The 21,934-nt window shown below is 34.9% G+C and overlaps 1 protein-coding gene across 10 annotated transcripts in view; it reads left to right on the top strand.

The window, feature by feature from the left end:
- The window catches only part of MGAT4C (MGAT4 family member C), a 724,438-nt gene that overhangs the window by 659,423 nt on the left and 43,081 nt on the right, over nt 1-21,934 (top strand). For 5 of the 10 annotated variants that reach the window (XM_045062137.1, XM_045062130.1, XM_045062135.1 and 2 more), the window contains exon 2: nt 18,803-18,852. The exons of 1 other annotated variant lie outside the window; for it this stretch is intronic. The gene's annotated coding sequence lies outside the window, so the exon portion shown is untranslated. Of the gene's footprint in view, nt 1-6,501; nt 6,642-6,811; nt 6,922-18,802; nt 18,853-21,934 lie in introns of all 10 variants that reach the window. 4 more of the 10 variants (XM_045062136.1, XM_023257287.2, XM_045062129.1 and 1 more) reach the window with 2 other exon arrangements.

The raw sequence follows: 21,934 nt of genomic DNA, 5'->3' as shown, positions 1-21,934 counted from the left end.
AAGTCAGTGGTTAAACCCACTGAGCCACCCAGGGGCCGCATAGAAATGGGGTTTTAAAAACATTTTCCTGAGAATGAACAATCCAATGGCAGGTCGGGGAGAGGAAGAACAACAAACATTTTAATTAAAAAAAAAAAGTCCAAGAAGCCTAGTGTAACACAGACACGTGTGCATATCATGTTTGAGTGATTCCCACACACAGTTTAAACCTACCGCTGTGTCTGCATGTTATGCGTATGGAAAATAAGCATATGTGACTCCTGTCACTGGCTTGCACTACTGTGCTTGAGCCTGCAGCCCCTGCAGCCACACAGGTGCACACCTGGCAGAGAGCCCAGGCACCTGCAACTGTTCATGCACTCACATTTGGCCCCAGCACATACCACCGTGCATGCCCCTGCCACCGTGCATGTACCAATAACGTGTTCCTCATTTCCATCTGAGACTTCAAAGTTCTGTTCACAACTATTTCACTGTTCTTAGTCTAAGAAGATGAAGGTTTTCTCTTCCGCTCTCCCCTTCTTTTCCTGAGCTCTCACCAACATCACCTTTAAAGGACCATTACAACAGTGGTTTTTTCTAACAGGCACCTCGAACTCTTTCTGACTCTACTTATTATACAGTTCCAAAGCCCCTTCCACACTTTTAGGTATTGGTAATTTTTTTTGGTTGTTAAAATATATTTATTTTTTGAGAGAGACAAGGACAGTGTGGGTACAGGAGGAGCAGAGAGAGAGAGAGAGAGAGAGAAACTCAAGCAGTCTCCACACTGTCCATGCAGAGCCAGACACAGGACTTGAACCCACCAAATCTTGAGATCATATCCTGAGCTAAAACCATGACCTGAGCCCAAACCACCAGTCGCTCAACTGACTGAGCCACCCAGGCACCCCTCACACTTGTAGGCATTTGTTACTCGACTTCTTGGTACCAATTTTGTCTCAGTCAGCTCAGGCTGCCATAACAAAATATAGACTAAGTGGTTTAAGCAACAAACATTTATTTCTCTGGAGGTTGGGGATCCAAGATCAAGTTGCCAACAGATTCATTGACCTTCATGAAGCTACTTCCTGGTTGATAGAAGGCCATCTTATTGTTCTCATGTGGTAGAAAGGGCAAAGAAGCTCTCTAGGGGTGTCTTTTTTAGGGGCACTAATCCCATCCACGACGGCTCGATTCTGATCATGCAATCATCTCCCAAAGCCCGCACCTCCAAATATCATCACATTAGGGGATAAGTTTCAAGACAAAAATTTTAAGGGGACACAAACATTTAATCTATGGCACTCTACAATGTAAAAACCTGGAGAGTAAAATCAATAAAATATGTTAAAATTATTTTGCCATTGAAAGATTCAAATTCATTTTGGGTTTGTAAATGCCCTCATTTTTCCCACACCATTAGTTTTTCATGATGAACAAAGCCTCCCCCAAAAAAGTATCTTATGAAGGGAGAAGTTTTATATATATTTTATAACATGTGTAATAGTATAGTACTTAAACTTTTCTTTTGGTAATTTTGTACTGAAACTTACAATTTACCACTTACCATTTATGCCTGTGCTGCCTTTTTTTTTCTTTTCTTGGAAGGTTCCTAAACTATGGTTGATATGTGTTATTACTAAATCTCTTTTAAGAAAATCTCATATTTGACAAAAAGATATGCTCCAGAGTGTCTCTGAAGAAATATCTTAAGATAAGTGAATTGTTGCCTACCAGTTCCTTTTTTTCGTAAGAACTTTTACTTTCCTTCCAGTTAGTCACAGGAATCATCCCTCATGAAAAATAAAGACGTAAAGTAATGCTGAAAAGAATTGGAGGGTCTCGGAAAAGACCTTAGAAATGGTTTAGTCCAAAGTCCTCATTCTGCAAATGAGGAAATTGAGGTCAACCTGCAGTTACACGGACAGTTTAATGGCCTGGCTAGAATTAAGCAGAACCGTCTGGTTCTCAGTCCAGTGCTTTTTTTATTATACTGTGCTGTGGTCCTCTCCGTGACACCTCTAAAAAAGGTTCTCATAAAGCTTCTACGCATGACTCACAGAGGTTCTAACAGAAATCCTTTCCCTGCTGAAAAATGCCTGCCAAGGATTCTGCTACTAAGGGCTCCCACTAGGCAAGGGGTCCCTAGACAGACTCTGCAAACTGTAATGAGCTACATAATGTCTCTATTCTCCAGTGACACGGAGGCTTCACAAAGTAGACTTTTTTTTTTTAAATAAAGATTTTAAGCAAGCATCTCAATTGTCTAACTCTCTGTATCACATGTCCCAAGAGACAGAGCCTAGAGCCAGTCACACTCAGTGTGTTATGTTTTAGAACAACACAGGGATATTTCAGCATAGTTGGCCTTGCTTGTCCCAACCCCATATTTTTAAATCGTTCCTTTTATAAACCAGCATGGTCTCTCTGGCCCTGTCAGTAACTGAGCAACTGAGCAAGGTCTCAATGCTGAAAAGTTACATCCATGGCAATAGTGCACAGTGTCACTGAGATGTCACCCCAAGACTTTATTCAATTCCTGTAACAAATATTCTCCATACTGGGTTCCAGGGGCTGTATTAGTCATCATTCGCCTGTGCTGTCAGTTGTGCTAGATTAACACTATCTTCTGAATATTGCGGATAGCTGGATTTACGGTGAATTTGTAACTTTGTGGGAACAAAACCAACTATCAAAATAAATGTAAAAATATAATAAATAGTATGTATAGGAGATTAAAATCAAGTCTGTAATTTCTGTGCTATAAAAATTCATCCCTGGTTTGGATCACAGACTCTAAAATTTAAATCATGTTAACTCTACTGCCTTCCTATCATCAAAAAAGTCACCATGGTAACAAATCAATAACAATGAAAACCGATTCATTGTTGTTCTTTAATGTCTATAGGTTACTAGAATGTGGTTGTAGAACATAATCCATCATCTAGAAACATTTCAAATGTTTTTTTTTTATTTATATTTCATTATCCCTGCTTTCTTACCCACAATAACTACACATATTTTCTCCAACATGGAGTACTGAAATTATGCTATATTATAGCACACATTCCCTCTGTCCATATTTCCTTGAATAGCAGAGAAAAAATGGCGATTTCCATTTGCATCAACTAAATATCATTCACCTTTAATTTTTTTCTTTATCTCAAGTTGAATGCCTAGAAAATATCTACACTATAGCCTTGATTATATATATATATATATATATATATATATATATATATATATATATAATTTTTTCAAGAAAACCCAGATATCTCCATGTTGAGAATATAGGCCTATTTTAAAAATTAAAGACTTTAATTTTGTTACCCAAACATCTTTACAGTAATGGAAAACCATAATTGTGTTTTTAATCACACTCACACTGGGAAACTAGCTTTATGGGGCAACATATTTATTTGAATATGTTCTCCTTCTAGTTAATAAACCTCTTTCTTTTTCTTCATACTTACTAATTTTGAGTAAAAATGTAGCTCCAACCCCCTACCACTATTACAGAAATAGATATGAAACTCTGGTTACAATATCTTGACTCCATTTGAATTCACAGTACATTTGAAGTGTGTGTGTGTGTGTGTGTGTGTGTGTGTGTGTGTTCCCTGACAAGATTTTACAACCAGATTGAGGCATAGACATTGGGATAATCCTTCAAGCTTTTTCTGCTGCTGTTTTAATAGCACTTCATGTATTTCCAAACATTTAAATGTTGTTTTCGATCATTTACAACATGAAAATATGTTGCTTCTTTTTCATGGTAATCGAAATAAAATAGAGAAGTCAAAAACATAAAGGGAAATAAAAAACAAAAACAAAAACATAAGTGTGTGATAAAAGCCTGAGTCATTTGCTGGGGGGTAAACTAACCCAAATAACTCACCCGTAACAGCGAGTATAACTGCTCTCGAGTGAAAGGAAAGGAGTTGGGTTGGGCAAGGCAAAGTAGTAACTTTGGTTTTAGCTACAGAATATTTAGATACAGCAGGTGGCAAAAAGATAAAAAATAAAAAAAAAAAAAAAACATGCAGACTGGAGGATTAGAGAAAGGAAGGTGAAGAGCTGTAACCCACATTAAGGTAAGGAAGAGACGCCTAGTCAGCACAGCCCCTCCCAAAACAGGGCTCAAACTGTGGCATGGCAATATGGCACAGGCACTGTGAGTCACTCCTGGTAAAGAAGCATCTGGAAGGTTGGAGGAATAGTCTAATCCAGGACTCTAGTATGTGAAGTCTTAGCTGTGTCCACCCAGTGTCACAGAACACAGCAGGAAGAGCTTCAGAGCCTGCTAGATGGGAATAAGTAGGAAATCAACTAGAAAACTAAAAAGTAAAATGAAGAGCAAGAAAAGTGGTGGAGAGAGAGAAGGCAAGCTGATGACTATATATATATATATATATATATATATATATATATATATATAAAATAACATGTATGGGAGATGGATAATGTGTGTGTGTATATAAGTATGTGTATCTATCTATCTATCCATCTATCTAGCATCTATTATCACTCACCATCTATCATCTCACTCATATTATAGTTTTCAGGTAAATTTCCAAGAAAAGAACCATTTTCTTGCTGCCTTTTTATTCTAACCTTCATTCTAATCTGCAGCTTCCCATCAGACAAGACAAAACTACAGAGTAATATTTAATGACCATTGGATATTCTTGGAGAGTTTAAAGAGACTGCTGAATGTGCCTTTCTTTAGTCACAGTTTGACCTTTGCCTTTGACTTTCATACTTCATCATTTCAAACTGCTACCTGAACTCTCAGCAAGTCCACTATGATTTCCTCACCTTTGCCTTGTTAGTGGTGATAATTAGGGAAAATTCTTAAATGGAACAGTAGGAGAGAAATGGAACAGAAAGTCCTTTACATTTATAAGAGATACTAAGGTTATTTTTTGTGTCCTTTTATTCCCTTGAGTAAATTCATTCTAGTCCTATTTATGGTAAAATATATCTATATATATTTGTGCCATCTCTATGCCATGATTTGACTAGGCCCCTAATATACAGCCACTCCTGTCTACCAGGGTTTTCTACCTGTTCATACACTGTATTGACATGAATCTCCCCTTCTTAGCACAAATCAGTGCTTTTCCCCTCTTATTTTCCTTATTAAACCCCTTCTATTTAATGGGGTTTACCTTCTGAGTTCTGGCTTCCAGCAGACTAAAAAAATGAATGATTTGGGACACCTGGGTAGCCCAGGTGGTTAGGCATCCATCTCTTGATATCACCTCGGGTCTTGATCTCAGGTAGTCAGTTTGAGCCCTGTTGGGAAAATAAAAAAAAAAAAAAAAATCAAAACAGAAAAGGAGTAATTTATTAAAATATTAATGAGTTAAAGTGTTTGCTTAAATTTCAAGAACAGCTTCTATACTGAAAAATTGGGAATAAAGACAACGTATAGGTTATATTTTTCTCAGGGTTTTACTAGCCTCATCCTGCAGGGATGTGCTGCTTACCCTTTTAAGAAACTCTTGCTTTGCCACTATTACTAAGAGAATTATGTACTATCTTTCAGATATGTTGAGGTAGAAAAAAGTTTGAGAACTAGTCCCCTAAGTAGTTAAGTGTGAAATCTCCATGTCAGTTGAACTCATTTTCAGGCAGGCAACCTTTGGGAGAAATGTTAAAAATCATGACTTTCTATTTTGCCAGAAGAAAGATTGGTAGAATCGGGGTAAAAAACTAAGGACAGTAAGACAATCAGGTTAAGACCAGGCAAATTGATAAGACCGCACCCAACTTCCTTTGGGTACTCTTCAGTCTGCAAATAAATAAATCAATAAATAACACTGATATTTCATCTAAAGTGCTTTGTCATTAAATTAACAGGTAAGAGGATTTATATTTAAAAAAAAACAAATGTTAAATTAAGCCTTAAAATTAAAGAACTAATGTTCATTACCAAGAATATCACCTGTTGTCTTCTACTGAATCATATAATAGTTTCCAGAAAGAAGATATAGATTTACACTGACCTCCACTATGGAATATGATTTGGAAGTTTGAATTGAATAGACATATACATTCTTATTTTCAGAAACTGCAAAAACCACGAAGGTATCTCTCACCTTCATGGTTTTAGATTGAAGCAGTAACAGGAATAGGAGCTCTGGAGTATCTGTTAAATTTTTAAGTAAATGTTTTATTCAGATGATTGAATGCACACATCTCAATGCACTAAAAACTTGCTTCTGAAAATAATATTTTCTAATCAACTAGACTTACATAAATCATAAGAACTTCATTAGCAGAAGTACCTATTGAAAATACTTGTTTATCCATGTCCGGTACTGAATGGTATGTAATAATCAACAAGCACTCGGAGTCTGTCCTTTGTGGAATAATCCATATTCTTTTAAATAAGTCAGCGTTGTAGTTTGAGAAGATGAGTACTCTATGTGGCTCTCTTAAGATCCTTCAGAGCCCTCAAAAACTGAATAATTGACTGATTTTTTTATCCTTTCATATGCACTTGTTTTGAAGTGTACATGGCACAAAGGAATGGAAATATAACTCCTACTCTTCTCAGATGTTTCAATGCGATATTATTAATGATGTGAAACTTTAGCTCAAAGTTACGGAGTCTCAGATATTTTCCTTCTCCAAAGAATAAAACTACCTGGGTAAGTACCTAAGAAAGTAGATAATTCTCCTGCATCCATTACCATGAGAAAACAAGAGAGTAAATAATATACTGGCACCATATTCTCTTTTCTAATTCAATTTCAGTCCTCTTGGTTGTATATTTCCTTTATTCAAGTAATTAATATATGCAATTCTCTCCCTCTCTCAGTCTCACTACTTATCTACCTACCTCCTACCTATGAATCCATCTGATCAACCCATCTAATTGTTGACCTATCCAAACATCCACCCTTTGCTTTGTTGCTCAAAATACATGAGGTAAGAAGACAGCATGCATGTGTATACATACATGTAGCAGTCTGTATGTATCTGTCTATCCATCAGTCATAAGACCCATAGAAATAAATATATGTAGAGACACATTATGTACACTCACAAACATATTTGACTATTTTAATTTTTATTATTTATATCATTTTCTCTTCCTCTTTTCTGTGGACAGCCACAAGAACAAACGTGTTGCTTTGACCTAGTACATTTAAAAGTAGGGGAGGGAGAAAAAACATAATAAGAGAAGTATGGGATTTTCTAGAAAAGTTCTGAATGTCTTGCTTCATAAAGTCTTTTCTTAAAAATTGCTTCAGTGGGGCACCTGAGTGGCTCAGTCAGTTAAGCACCTGACCCTTGATATCTGCTGAGGTCAAAATCTCATGGTTTTGTGATTTCAAGCCCCACATCGGGCTCTGTGCTGACTCTGCAGGGCCAGCTTGGGATTCTCTCTCTCTCTTTCTCTCTGATCCTCCCCAGCTCATGCTCTGTCTCTCTCAAAATAAACTTAACAAAATTATTTTAAAAATTAACAAATAAAAATTGGTTTAGTAACATGAGTGCTTGTGCTGTTGCAGTAGAAATAAGAGAGTGTAACAAAGTATTTAAGCGTAGGGGAAACACTATTTACTAGCTCTGTACCTTGGGCAAGTCACTTAATTCTTTTGTCCTCAGTTCTATTGTCTATAAATGAGGGATAATAATGGCAAATCTTTTACGGGGCTGTTGTGAGGACTGAATGAACTAATATTTATAAAGGGTTTTGAACAGCAGTTGGCATGGAATAGACACCCTATGCATTAGCTGTTACTTATTGTCTAAATACTCTTATAGGAATGAAAGCACATGAGAAAAGAGATTTGTTTTTATGTTAATTGCTATTTCCAAGAACCAAGAATAGTACCCCAAACACTGAAGGTATTCAACAAGGCTTATTTTGAAGACACAGTATAGTGTCCTAGTTAAAAGTAATGATCATGAAGACAGACTCCCTGCTTTAAAATCCAGGCTACAACAATTATTAGCTGTTTCACTTATGCAATGTAGTTAACTCTGTTCTTTAGTCACCAGATCTGTAACATGAAGATGTAATTGCTAACTTTGTGTGTCAGCTTGATAGAATCACAGGTTGCCCAAATGTTTGGCTAAACATTATTTTTAGATGTGTCTTTGAGAATGTTTCCAGATGAGATTAACATTTGAATAGGTAGAGTGAGTAAAGCAGATTGCTCTTTCCAATGCAGCGGGCCTCATCCAATCAGCTGATGGCCTGGACAAAACAAAATCAGAGGAAGGGAGAATTTGTTGTGCCTGATGGTTTGAGCTGGAACATTGGTCTTCTCTTGTACTCAGACCAGGATTTACACTATTGGCTCTCCTGGTTCTTGGGCCTTTGGGCTCAGAGTAAAACTAATACCTCACCTGATGCTAAGAAAAATCATTCACATGTAAATAGGATGTGCTCCCTGGAGTTGCACAACCCAGCAGCCCTCACAAGAGCTATATAATTGTTAACTATTACCAATACTACTGTTGGTAACCAGAAGTAAAGTTAGTAAATATTTTATGGCCTAAATGATACTGTTATAAGCCAATTGTAAAGCATGTCTTATAAACTGCTTACATAGCTGTATTATTCTTTAAAACACAGTTGGGGCTATCTCTATTAATTTTTCCTGCCTTGTTTGATCCTTTGGATTTTGCTTTATAGTGACTATTGATTTTTCCCCCTAAAAGAGATTGCCTTTTTTTAGCTTTGACTTTCCTTTGGAGCTATATTTTTTCCATGTCTACATATTCCCATGATGCCTTGATACTTTCCAAACCTACAAAAGTTGAAAAGCTTCTTGTGTGATATTTTCACAATGCATTTAATATGAGTGCACTTTCCTACTGTCTTAGTGCCTTGTCATGCCGTACCCTTCATTGCCTACCGCTGTAGACAAAGTAATATCATGTTATAATTTTACCTTGGGCCTGTCTGTATTATTACACAAGGTGTAAACTTTCTCTTTAGGCACAATTTAGAGTAAATGGTAAAATTATACATGGCAGTCTAGATTTCATCCTTGTCTAGAAACACCAGCATTCTCTTGAATTAGCAAATTAGGTGCATGTTTTCCTATGGGTTTTGGCAAAATAATGGCCGTTAATGGCCCAGCTGGACATGTTATTACTAATAACCCAGAGGACTCCCTGCCTTTTGCCAATGCCAAAATTGCATTACCTCTCTAAAATTTCAAATTTCACATCCACTTCAGTTAATTTTGGCCTGCTGTGTGTGACCATTTCTCTTAAGTCATTGAAATTTCTCAGACCAACCTGTGCTGAGGCCACTAATGGCCAACTCATTATTTCTTTGTTGGCCAATTTTTTTTAATTATTGATTGACTTTATTATTAGAACTCAGCACAGAAATATACTCATGAATCAGATTGTTTATGGACCTTGTAGGAGATGACCCTCTGAGTGTGTTCTGACATGTATACCTTTGTGTGTTCTAATCATATTTTATTGTTTTTCTAAAAACATCTTATGGAGAGATACACTTGGAAATCCCAGCTTATGTAAAAAGATACAGAGAGAGAGAGAAACTCTTAACAACAATTTCCATCTATACAAATATTATTAAGGGAAATTTCACCACAGACCATCAACTTGTACTAAAGTTGAAATTTAGGGAAAAAATATCCATTGGCAAATATCTTGATGTTTTCAAAAGAAAAGTTTGGTTGACTAGCTTTTTCCTCATGTTGATTCATTCTTTCAAACAAATATTTACTCTCTTTATTATTTACCAGGTACTTGCAAGGCATCAGAGAGAGAGAAAAAAATCCTATTCTTATAAAATTTACAATCTAGTCTAAGAAGACAAATAAAAATAGTCTCTCTGCCCCTCCCACACTTGTGCTCCCTCTCTCTCTCTCTCAAAATAAACTTTAAAAAAGAAAAAAGAAGTTATAACTTATTTCAAAACTGCAAAATAAGAACAAATCTTTGAAGTCAGAAAATACAGAGATTAAAATTGAGGTTCCGAAGCTTCCTCATAATCTTAATGACTGAACTGTATTAAGAAATGAAAAAGCAAATTAATTAACAACAACAACTCCTCTCCCAGGAAACTAATTGTAGAAGAAAAAAATAGTTTTGAGAGAGGAATAATAATGTTGCAAAACAGAGACATGAACCATAACTCTGAAGAGTAGAATACCTACAAAAAAAATCAAACCAAAGCTTAAAAAAAAAAGAATAATTTGGTCCTTAAAAATCTGCATCATTGTCCCTGATAAGAAAATATACAATATTTGGTCAATAGTACATAGATCCAGGATCTATGTTGACCAGTTGGCCTTTCTACTTCTGCTCCTGCTCTTGCTCTGCATGGCAAGAAAGTTCACTCCTTTTTTTTTGATCATGAACCTGGACCAGCAGGATGCATAATATTGCATGCCTTCAGTCAATAGAACAGATGGCCCAGTATCCTTTAAAATGGAATCTAGTCAGGGCACCTGAGTGGCTTAGTCAGTTGAGCATCCTGCTCTTGATTTCAGCTTTGGTCATGATCTCATAGTTTGTGAGTTCGAGCTCTGCATCTGGCTAGCTGCTGTCATCTCCGAAGCTGTTAGCACAGAGACTGCTTCAGATCCTCTGTCACCCTTTCTCTCTGACCCTCCCCCACTTCCACTCTCTCTTTCAAAAATAAATAAAAGCATTAGAAAAATGGAATCTAGCGGAAAGAATACTAAAGATGTGTTGTGCCCTTTTTCAATTTTCATGTGTTAGGTAGATCTCTGGAGTATCAAATGGTAAACTAGGGCTCAACAACAACAACAACAAAACAAACAAAAGGGAATTGAAGTAAAGAAGTTTATTACTCAGAGGTCCTAGAGAAGATACATGGTACACTTCTAAGGGCTACCAGGGAGGTTAAGAAAGGGTACAGGCAGAGGGTGCATCAGGATTGGGAGAATATGCCTTTGGTAGGATTTGTGGGTAGAGTACTTTGGGGTTCCCAGGCTAAGGCTGGATTTGTCAATTCAAGCAAAAAATACTGGAGTTTTGGTAAGTTTTGCAGGGGTTTATCAAAGGAAGGCACATGGGTAAGGCCTTGGAAAGTGCAGGACCATTGGGGTATCACATTAAGAACTTACATTTGCTGTGGCTCTGTGAGCTGTCATCTAGGGCATGCACTTACTGGAGAGGCTAGTGTCAGATCAAGGTATCTGAAGGCTGTTTGTCACACAAAATTAAGGTGCAGACAACAATATTATGGAATGGCTTAGCTAAACACTTAATAAGATGCTTTTGGAAATTTGCATTTTCACTATGTGTCTCTTTACTTGAAATTAAAACAGCAGACCCAGGCTTTCTACCTGTCCCCCATTACCAAGCTGGAGGCCCATATAGAGATGGTATGGTGGGGAGAATTGATGACTGGAGAACGTCCTTCCTACCCCAACCTTCTTCCAGGAAGCTTATGAAGTACTTTTCTCCCTTTGTCATGACTTTCTACAGAGGGATTTTCTTGGCCAGCCTCAGTCTCCAGTAGCATTGAGAAATGTCTACCCACCAAAGGATTTTCTTGTCATCCTTCAAAACCCAGGATTTCACTCCCAAAACCACTTTCTGGAACAAGAAATGATCCTCTGTTGGGCTGAAATCTTCAGATAAGTATTCTGAAGATCCAGAATCTAAGCAAGAAATGTTTCTGTCTTAACTTGTAAGAGGTCAATCTGCCTAAAGGCTTCCCTCTATGTATCAAAAAATCTGATGGAGAAGCCTCCAGGAATAAGTAGGCCTGTCACATCTCTTTTCTTAAATCATTTTGCATTATCTTTCTTTCACTTTAACAGCTATGAATTAGGTGATTATACATTTTCCCAATTCAAGGCTTGATAGAATTAAATTTTAGGATAGAACTTTATCATTACGTGATTTGTTACAATTATATGAGTGAACTGTTTCCACTTTATTGGACTCTTGAGGTTGTATAAGTATGGTATTATGATGTTATTAAATTTCCAACAATGCCACAAGTTATAATGGGCATTTTGCATGAGTAGTTGAGCAACAGAATGGATTTTAGACTTTACAGACCATTTCTGCTTCTTTATAATTTATAATTGTGAAAGTTGCTTGAACTTTACCTAAGTAGTTTTTTTTATTTGTTTAATGAAATAAATGAAAAGACATGGAGCCTCTTGAAAAATGCTATAAGGGAAAAGCAATCCTTTATTAGTGAAATGACTTAAAAGAGGTCAATCTGTCTAGAGGTTTTCCTCTGTGTATCAAAAACCTGATGGAGAGGCCTTGTGCCACAAATAGGTCTGTCACATCCAGAAGTTTCTACTTCCTTTATAAAAACTGAAACTGTAGGCCTCATTTCATTTTATACTTAATTAAATGATTACAGTGGGCAACCTATTTGCATGCTTCCCTATCCACCTTCTTTGAGAACAAAGAGGACATGTATCCATTCTCTTGTTTTTCACTTTTATTTTTGTTTTCATTCTGTGTAAAACTTCTGGCTCCCACTTCTTTGGGCAATTTCAGTGTGTTGATTTGAACTTTAAGGTAAACAGTGTGAGGTGATAACTTTACAAGTGTTATAGTCCTGTCAGGGGCTTCTAGAATTGTGCTCTTAACACACAGAGATGGACAAATGAGAGAGGGAAGAGCAAGAAGAAAGACCTTCTCCTTTTAGTTCATTATAAGTAGCTCAAATTGAAGTTTCATACTGTGGTTTTGTGCCCCCCCCCAAAAAAAAAAAGAAAATAAATGTTTATGGCTACCACAGACTAGGCAGAGTATCCTTTGTCAACTATACAGACCACATCAGACTGAGGTTAAATTTCCTATGTCTACTCCTTAAAGCATGCATGTATCTTTTAGGAGGAAGGGATGAGATGGCATGGAGTATCTATCTCTCACAAGCGAACATAGGAGACATGTGTTTCCAACCAGCAGAATGGAAATTGGAAACACTGTCTCAACCCAGCTCCTCAAGAAAATTATGGTTCCTTCTGAAGGGAGGAGAAATCAACAAAAGGATGAACAAACATGTGAACAGAGAGATGAATAGACCACAAAGAAAGGAATGGTGTGAACATAGGGGATGCTCAATCTTTGAGGAAAACGGAATGCAACAGCATATGTTATGAATAAAATGTTTGTGTACAGGTTATATTTTTCTAAATCAAGTAGTATTCCTAGGAAATGTGGATACATTTGAAAATGCTTTGTATAAACTTAACACTGTTCATTCATAAAATTGAAATTAGAAAGAATTTGAGGGAAAATGAAAACAGAATATGATTTTTTACATCTAAAAGATAAGCAAAATATTAAGTTTGATACTCAGACATGTTTTATTAGATTTGAATAATTATAATTACATAATTACTTATATTTTATATAATTATATAAATTTAATTAATTTGATATTACTTTTAAAGAAAGCTATTTTGATTTTAAAATCCAGGAAATCCAGAAAATTTTCCCAATCAGCATGTTGTATTTGCTTTCTTAACTTTTAGTTGTTATATTACTGCTTTAAATAGATTATCCATTTCACATACAGCATATTTTTGGTTAGAATAATATTGTTTTTATAAATTAACACAAAATTTAACTAAAATGGATGTAGCTTAATAGAGTTAGTGAGTTATTGGCCAAACAAAGGCTTAAGTGAGTACTGAATTAGTTTAAATTATTCAGAAGAATGCTTGAATTAATTTTAATGGAAAAAAAAAGTATTTGTTGAAACCATTGGGATAGCAAATCCATTGATGGATAACTATTAAGCAACAATTTTACTCAACTCGAGAGTATCTACAAATGGCTACTTTTCTCTACAAATGACTATTTCATTCCCATTTGTAGAGTCTGAATGAGTATGCCAAGGAGTTTGGCAAACAGACTGGGGAAAGGGGCAATGAGAGAAGAACTGAAGTTTAGAGAAAAGAGAATAAAAAAAAAAAAAGAAAGATGCTTAAGTCACAGGGAAAGCTTGAATGAAAACAATATACTAGCTGGAGTTTGAGAAAAGAAACTCTTGCCTACAGTTCTGCAATATTACATCATCACGACTGCTGAACATTGATCCTTTCAGGTTATGGGAATCGTGTGTGTTCCTGCTACAGAATCTAAACAGACGAACCAACGGGAGAAATAGGTTTAGATGGCACTTATAGATAAGGTGGTGTTCTCTTGGACATTCTAAACTCTCATTCTTATCAACACCTTTTATAATTTGTGGTTTATATCCTTTTCACTCCAATGTATTTACTCATAGAGTTCTCTTTATCAGGAATGTATTTTCATTTCTGTGTGTCTGGTACCTATTTACAATTAGAGCTAATATCTTGTCACTAATAATTCAAATTATGTATAATTGTTCACATATACTTTATTCCTCAACTAAATGGTTAACTCTTTGTGCCCCAGAAACTAATCTTAGACTAATTACTATCAACTTATTTCTAACATAGTTCTTTATGTAGATTTATAATTTGTAGCTGCAGTTTGAATAAATCATTACTCTCACCAAAAACATTATTAAGGATTATGATGTAAAACATGCTAGCAGGCATTGATGAAAATGAAAAATATGCAAATATTTTAACAAAAACTTACTGAACACCTATTACCTGCCAACAGTGTATAAGACTCTGGGGATACAATTGTGAACCAAAATAAACAGGGTCTAATTTTTATTCTAAGAGATCAGAAAGATGTTAAATAATCATACTAGGTAATATGTAGTTAAAAATTGAGGTAAGAACTCTGAAGAAAAGAAGCACAGTTGTTTCATATAGCTTTGAGTTGTGTATTTTCTACCAGAGAAACCTGGTTTCATTCAAAACCAGGAGGTTTTTTTGTTTGCTTGTTTTTCCTACATACATTTTACACTACATACATTTCTCCAGAGATTATCTTTTCAATCACATGAGGGAACCATACTCCACTTCCTGTAACTCTAGATGGACCTGTGCTCTAAGTGAACCTAATAGACGACGTCCAATGTGCTTTTTGATTGTGACAGAGTGTTCTGGGCCCTCTTCTCTGTTTGACTTTTCTGTCGATGTTTTCTGTGGATGTCTACAGGGAATTCTCAGCTCCAGTGTCCTAGGTGAGCCTACATGGCAAGCCACATGCTACCGAGAGGGAAAACATCTAGCTTTTTCACTCTGAAGTGTTGGAAGATCACCAGTTTGCCTTTTAGTCATCTCATCTATAAGGAACACAATTTTCAAGACTGAGCAAATGATTTCCCAAAATGCTGTAGGCACCAGACTTTGTTGTAAAGGTTTAAGTTACAATAACAACAACAACAAAAGTCACCGTGGCTAATCATTTCCTTTAGAAGTCAACTAACACATGGGCATTCACATGGGCAGAACAAAGTATATTGGCCCAGAACTGACACTCTTCATAGTTCCCCTAAGATCTTTCACTTTGCTTGGCTGACTCTGCAACTCCAGTAAAGTGCAGCCAGACTCTAGTAAAAGAAATCAAGTGAACACTTTGCTTCCTCTTACTTTTGCTGCCGTTTTCATTTCACCACCCAGCTTACAGATGAAATCTATTCCTCGGCAGGCAGTGCTTGCACAAATGAAAGATAAATGTTTCTTCTATATAGGACAGATCAGTGAGACTCATAAAATATTAATGATGAAAGCTTTGGGAATTCAGTATATCCCTGACCATAGGTTTTTCTTGACAGTGAAGCACAGTCACTTTTAACGAATTTTTTTTTTCTGTAAGATTCCTATCAAGAATGATATGAAGGGAAAAGAATATATGATTTAAGATTCAGATGAGCATAGATTTTTTTTTGAGAAAGGTAACTTTTCCGCCTTTCATTTTCCCTCATGTTTTGTGTTCCTTATCTGCCGTAAATTTCACTGAGTGATGTTGTGTGGTTGATTTGACTCTTGGAGCTGCTCCTGTGCCCATGAAGAAAACTGCTTGGGAATAGTACAGAAAGTACACATTTATTATTATTTAACATGCAGTATAGTAATAGCTGACATTTGTGTAACTGAAGCAATTTATTTATCCAAAAATTTAGGATGTGTTGAGTATGTATTCAAATCTTTATCAGTAACAAGGAACTCTGAATTTTTTCAGAAAATCATCATAGAGATATTTTTAATCTGATGACATTTTGTTGTCTTGAAAATCCTTCCATAACCATTACAAGTTTATAGTTGTTTTTAGGGTTACTATCTCCCTGTAGAATGCTTAGTTGATTAGCCTCACCTTGAGATTTTTTCCAATATATGCTTTCACTTTACACAGAAATGAAGTTTGCTATTATGACAGGCTGAATAATTACATTATATATTTAAAAATGTATATTTATATGTTATATATTTAAATATCTATATTAAATATTTGAAGCTTGAATATTGGAAATGGTCAAAAATAATAAAATAATTCCATCAACTAATTTTTTTAAGTCTTTGAAATTTCTGTGGTAACAAAATTATTTGTAACATGATTCAAAATATTTAATCACAATAAAGAACAGAAGTATATAAAATTAACTATTGTTCACAATAATGCCTCAGAAAGAAGAAAATCACTCATATATATTATAATTTAAGTTACATCAATAATGCCATCTAGTATGTTAAATATCAAATAGGATAAATTCTCATAGTAATAACATTATTTTTATATCAAAATAATATTTATAAAAAGAAAACATATGACTTAATACACTCAGAGAAATTATCTTTACTTAGTTACCCTTTATTTAATTGAATATTTTTTTCATGTGTATCTCTTCTCAGGTACACCTCTGTGATATTTTTCCTTAGAATATATGAGCAATTATCAGCCAAATATAATCCTTATAAACCACTAATAAGCCCAGGTCTTGTGTTTTCAGTGTATGTTTCAGTTTCCATTTGGTGATCTGCATACAAGGTTAAATCATCAGATTCCATTTGTTAACCAGCCTTTCAGAAAATTCATCCGTTCTTACTGTAAAAAAAATCAGATCTGTTAAAATCTATCTTGAAATATAAGGTCAGATCACTAGTAAGTGGAAACAGTCAGAAGGCATAGATCATTACAATACATTATAAGACATCCAGGTCTTAAAGGATGTTATACAATTTTCAAAACACATACAGTTCTTTCATGATTGCCTGATCATCTGATTACCACTTCTAGTGTCTGGACTTCTATCATCAATGTGTTCCATCCATAAATTTAAAAACATAAAGTCCATAGTCCAAATGCCTTGTTGTGGCCAAATACCAAAAGCTTGTTAAAACTTGACTTACTGTTACAGTGTTCTGCAGACCAAATTTCTTGGCTTCTATAGTGAGGCCTCTTTTTTTTTTATTTTTGTTAATGTGTTTTTATTTTTGAGAAAGAGAGAAAGCAAGAGCAGAGGAGAGACAGAGGGAGACACAGAATCCAAAACAGGCTCCAGGCTCTGAGCTGTCGGCACAGAGCCCCATTTAGGGCTGGAACTAACTGTGAGATCATGACCTGAGCAGAAGTCAGACGCTTAACCAACTAAACCACACAGGCTCCCCTACAGTGAGACCTCTTTAAATGCCACCTCCTTTCTGCCTGACCCTAATGATTGAGTGGTAATACCTCCATATTGACAAATAAGTTTATTTGAAATAAGATTATCAGAATGACTACTACCATTTTAAAGATCAATCTGTGGGATGCCTGAATGTCACAGTCCCTAGAGTGACCAACTCTTGATTTTGGCTCAGGTCATGATCTCATGACTATAAGATCTCCCTCTCTCTGTGCCCCTCCCCCGCTCAGGCAGGTGCACATGCTCTCTCTCTCTCACAAAATGGATAAATAAACTTTAAAAGATCAATCTAGAATTGCAACTATTCTTGCCATGTGAGAGCTACAGTATTAAAAATGGAGGAAAACTACAGATATCCCAGTGAAGGTGAGTATGTAATTGAGCACAGAACATCTAAACAGAGATGAAAAAAGAAAAACCCAAAAAACTAATGGAGATACCAGGCGAGACAGAGGAATTTGTGCTTTAAGAGCATATGAATTTTCAAACTCCAGAAAATAACATTATTGTCTCCTTGGAAGTAACTACATAGCCCAGAGAAGCACTGAATTTTTAAAATATATATATAAATAGTACTTTTAAGTGCAGTCAAGAAAAGTAATGCAAAATAAGAACATATTTGTTACTCAAAATATCTTTGCTCAAAGAATGCCCACATGACTTTTAAAGACATTATCTTTAGAGACTTCTCTTCATGTTCTCATTTCTTATAGCTGCACAGTTTTCTTCTGAATAACCTTGTTACATGGTATGGCGAACTGCAGTAGCAAACTGTGTTCCAGGCAATGAATTTCTAATGTTATAGCAAAAACATTCTCTTGAATATTGTAAGCCTTTATACATGATGGAAAAATCAGTAATGTAGACATTCGTAACAAAGTACCCTGTGCACTTTTTAGGTGAAGTGAAGCTAGGTAATATGGACTGAAGTTATTTTCAAAAGGCAAATAATCCTGTGCTTAAATGAAATATTATAAAATATATCTAATTTATTTACTACCCTGAAAAAAGCAATTGTAATGTTAAAAGATATATATATATATATATCTTTATATTGTATAATATATATTTCAAGCATTTAACTACTTTTAAATAATTTTACTTAATGTAAAGGGATATGCTATGATATACAAAAAAGTTAAACTATGTATATATTCTGTCAATTTAGAAAATATTAATAAATATGGACATAATGCAACTGCATGGGAAATAACAAATTATCTAGAATATTTTTATTTTACTTTTATTAATAATAAACCAGAGGAATATATTAGTAATACTGGACTTTCTTTTTTCTAGTGTATCAACATTTTCTGTACAGGACAGATTATGACAGCTTCTTTCTTAAGGTGAGATTGGTTATCTGTCACTCACAGTAAAATTCTGAGGAGCTACAATTTTTTTGTATATTATCAAAGCTATTTCATAAAGTCAAACTCATGCCTAAATTGGAGCTATTTGCTCATTAATTTTATGTAAGCAGATTTTATTCTTTCAATACTACTACTTTCACAGTAAAAACTCTAGAGGATGTTTATTGGAAATTTACGAGTTTATCAAAGCATGTATTTTGATATTTTGAATTAAACTTGGAAACATATTGATACTAGAAGAAAAAACAGGTCATAGAACAAAATTACAGTATACAACTAACACAATTAAGGTACCTTCCAGGGTGTGTTAATATCTTTAAATCCTTCCTAAAATACAAGTATCTTAGAATATCTTAATTCTCATGAGCCATCCAGATTTTTGTGTTAATGTTATATGTATTTTTGCTCTATTATTCCCAAAGTTGAAATTATTATTATAGTTTTGTAAATTAATATTATGGAGGATTTACTCACATATTTCTCACTTTCTTTTCGCTCCATTCCTTCTTATCAGAACTTCCAGTTTATCTCCCTTTGTGAAATATGTTCTTTCAATTTTCTCTTAGTGAACATTATTCAGGTTTTTTTTTATTTTGTCTGAAAGTACCTGTATTTTGCTCTCATTATAGTAAATTAATATCCCTGGAATGTGAGTCTAGATTGTCAATAATTTTTCTGACACCATTTAAGGTTTTATTCCACTGTTTTCTGGAGTCTATTTATTATTGGAAAGTCAACTCTCTGCCTAATTGCTAGACCTGTGTCTGTAATTTGCTATTTTTCTCTGGCTGCTTTTAAAATCTCTTGATCTTTGGTGTTCTGAAGCTAGTTATGATGAATCTAGGTACAGTTTTTATATATCACACTTCAGATTTATTAGCCCTACAGTATCCGAGCAGAGATGTTTTTTCAGCAATTCTGGAATTACTCAGTTATTATCTCTTTTAATGTGGCCGCTTCCATTTTTCTCTATTCTTTATGTCTCTTAATTTTTTTCCAAATCATTTCATAGTTTTTTTTATTTTTAAGTTTATTTATTTAGAAAGAAAAAAAGAAAGAAAAAGAAAGAAAGAAAGAAAGAAAGAAAGAAAGAAAGAAAGAAAGAAAGAAAAAGAAAGATAGGGCAGGGAGGGGCATAAAGACAAGGAGAGAGAGAGAGAATCCCAAGCAGGCTTCGTGCTCTAAGTGCAAAGCCAGACATGGGATGGGGCTCAAACTTAAACGATGAGATCATGACCTGACCTGAAATCTGGAGCTGGATGCTTGACCGACTAGCCACCAAGGTGCCCCCCTCACATAAATTTCTTAATGCCACGTTCTTTGAATCTATAACCAATTCACTGTGTTAATCTACATTTGTGACTTGTAATTAATCTAATTTTATTCTTTTTTTATACCCTTGTGTTAACAAATTCCATTAGAGGGTTTTACAGATTTAATAGTCTCTTCTTTCTTTTTCTTATGTTCAAGCCAAACCTCTAATCTGTGGTTTTGATTGTACTCTCTGTTGTTCCTGGTTGTTTTCACTTATAAAATCCTATTTTGTTTGTGTGTTTTTGTTTTTGAATACAATCTCAGATATGCGGAATATTATTGATGGGAATTCTTTAAGGCTAGATTTGGAGTTCTATTCTTAAAGTACAGTACTTGCTTTTACCAGTCCCCGACAGGGGCAAGGAGGCAGCTAAATGCTCTGTTTTAAGTTTTTAACCCAACAAACAGCATGGGTTCATACTTCAGATCTGTGATGAGGACTAACTTGTTAATTCTTTGTTTTTTCTCTCCAGCCAGCACTTAGGACAAGATTTCATTTCAGAATTATTTTCCCCATGAGGTTTATTTCTCATTTTATCTGGAGAAGGGACTTCTATTATGCTTTTCACTCTGTTCCTCATGAAACAGTCAAAAGAGTAGCTCAAGCTTTCTAAGAATTGCTAGAAGTTCTCACCTAGAAAGCTGGCTTTGGAGATTACTTACCTCTCAGGGTTTCTGTTTTTACTTTTATATTAGTCTCTACAGATTTCCTTTTTATTCATATCAGATCAAGGATTCTTAAAAATATATATACAGATGTGTTTGTACATAATTTTATTTTAATTGTATTTATCTTTTCATCACAAGCTTACTCTGGCTGTAAGATTCAATATACTGGCTTGAAGCAGAAAATCAAGTGTTGTGGGTCTATAAAGATGCTAATACTTAATTCTTTACACTTGGTAGAGTGTAAATGGTAATATTTAGCAGAAAAATCTGTTAAAACTTTAATTCAAACTAATTTCCTTCCTAGTCTTTGACCTTTCCCTTCCATCATTCTGATATGCTTCTGTTACTTCTTTCTCTTTCCTGAAGCAAGGACTTTATCACATTAATCTTGCTAAATTATTAAGCCCTGTCAAGAGAAAGAGAGTACAGTTTTTGTTTGAATCTGCCTTTGAAGAAAATAAAAGAAGCATAATTTGTGTTCCTCTTCTAATCTCTTAGACTCTTCAAATGCACGATATTAATTTTATAGCCTTTGAGATTCTTGTAATTATCATTAATGCTTACTGTTTAACCAAGTGGGCAATTCATAAAATACACATTCAGGCTCTCTAATGAAGTTACCCATATGGTAGCTGGAAAAGGGAGCTAAAAATGGCAATGCACATACACAAGTGTTTTCTTTTCTTTATTCATGTGAAAGATGTATATATAAAGTCACTGTTGGTGGCACTTTCTGGTGTAAACATTTCAAAAATTTCTGTTTACTACCCTTGGAGGCTGGCACTTTCACACTGGTTTAAATCAGCCAGATTTACTTGTAGAAAATGGCATTATGTTTATGTGTTATGTGTTTTTTTCAATAAAATCCTTTTTATTTTACCTTAAACTGTACCACATGTTATTTTCTTGTCTGTATTTTCAAAAAAGATGTGAAAATGTCACTGCAAAAAAGTTCTATTTATAACAGGCTGTCCTTTGAGGGAAGAAGGAGGAGATTTTCAAACTAAATTTCAATCCATCAGTACTGAGTTCATTTTCATAAGGTATTTTATTTTCTCAATTTTTATTTTTACAA

Source organism: Felis catus, chromosome B4 (genome assembly GCF_018350175.1).
Source record: "Felis catus isolate Fca126 chromosome B4, F.catus_Fca126_mat1.0, whole genome shotgun sequence".
Taxonomy (NCBI): domain Eukaryota; kingdom Metazoa; phylum Chordata; class Mammalia; order Carnivora; family Felidae; genus Felis; species Felis catus.
The sequence above is the reverse complement of the archived record's forward strand: the minus strand, read 5'-3'. Positions and strand labels throughout refer to the sequence as shown.